Here is a 1,675-nt window from a genome sequence, read left to right as displayed (position 1 = left end):
CAGAATGGATTTAAAAAAAAAAAAAACACCAAAGCCCATCAGTATGTTGTCTACAAGAGACACATTTTAAAAAGGAAGAAAAAGACAGACTCAAAATCAAGGGCTGGGAAAAAAAATTACCAAGCCAACTGATAACCTCAAAAAAGCAGGAGTGGCAAAACTAATCTCTGATAAAATAGATTTCAGAATGAAAAACACAGTCAAAGATAAGGAAGGACATTACGTATTGATTAATGGCACAATAGATCAAGAAGACATAATCTTGGCCAACATTTAAGAACCAAATGATAGACCTTCAAAATACATAAAACAACAGTTAACAGAATTGAAGAGAGAAGTTGACAACAACACAGTAGTGGTAGGAGATTTCAATACACCACTATCACCAAAGGATAGGTCAACTCAACAAAGATGCAGCAGATCTAAACTATACAATCAGACGACTTGACTTTGTAGATATATTCAGAGAACTGCACCCAGCTAAAGCTCCATTCACTTTCTTCTCAAGTGCACATGGTATATTCACCAGAATTGATCATAGATTAGGTCATAAAGCAAGCCTCAACAAATTAAAAAACATTGAAATAATTTTCTCAGATCAGAATTACATAAAATTAGAAATTAATGACTGAAGAGTAAAGCTTACAAAACCACTCATGTGGAAACGAAATAATTCTCTGATAGATCATGATTGGGTTATAAAAGAAATAAAGAATGAAATAAAAAAAGTTCCTTGAAAAAAAATTATAATGAAGATACAACTTACCAACACCACTGGGACACACCTAAGGCAGTCTTTAGAGGGACGTTTATAGCAATAAAAACACACATAAAAAAGGAAGAAAGAGGAAGAATAAAGGATCTAACTCAACACTTGCAGCAAATAGAAAAAGATCAGCAATCTAATCCTACAGCCACTAGAAGAAAAGAAATTATAAGGACAAGAGCTGAAATCAATGAGATAGAAAACAGAAAAACAATTGAAACAATCAATAAGACAAGGAACTGGTGTTATAAAGGGTCAATAAAACTGACAAACTTAACAAAAGAAAGGAAAGAAATTATACAGATAACTTGATTAAGAATGACAGAGAACCAGAACCAGAGGAAATTAAATCGATAATATCAGAATACTATGAAAAGCTATACTCTGATAAATTAAAAGCCTAGAGGAAATGGATAAATTCCTTGAAACTCATCCCCTGCCCAGACTGACAAGGACAGATATAGAACACCTGAATAGACCCATCACAAGAGAAGAAATTGAAAAGGTCATAAAAAATACTTCCGCATAAGAAAAGTCCTGAACCTGAGGCTTCACAGCTGAATTTTGCCAAACATTCAAAGAGGATTTAGCACCCATTCAACTTAAATTATTTTAAAAAACTGAAAAAGAAGGAACACTTCGAGAGTCATTCTATGAAGCGATCATAACCCTAATACCAAAACCAGGCAAAGATTACCAAGAAAGAAAACTACAGACCAACATCTCTGATGCATATAGATGCAAAAATTCTTTACAAAATTCTAGCCAACAGAATCCAAAGCACATAAAAAAAATAATTCACCATGACCAAGTGGGATTCATAACAAGTATATAGGAATGGTTCAATAATAGAAAAACAATCAACATAATTCACTATATTAACAAAATAAATAACAAGAACCATATAAA

This window comes from Elephantulus edwardii, unplaced genomic scaffold, assembly GCF_000299155.1.
Source record: "Elephantulus edwardii isolate Elephantulus edwardi_28Jun2011 unplaced genomic scaffold, EleEdw1.0 scaffold00160, whole genome shotgun sequence".
NCBI lineage: Eukaryota > Metazoa > Chordata > Mammalia > Macroscelidea > Macroscelididae > Elephantulus > Elephantulus edwardii.
Note: the sequence above shows the minus strand (reverse complement) of the source record.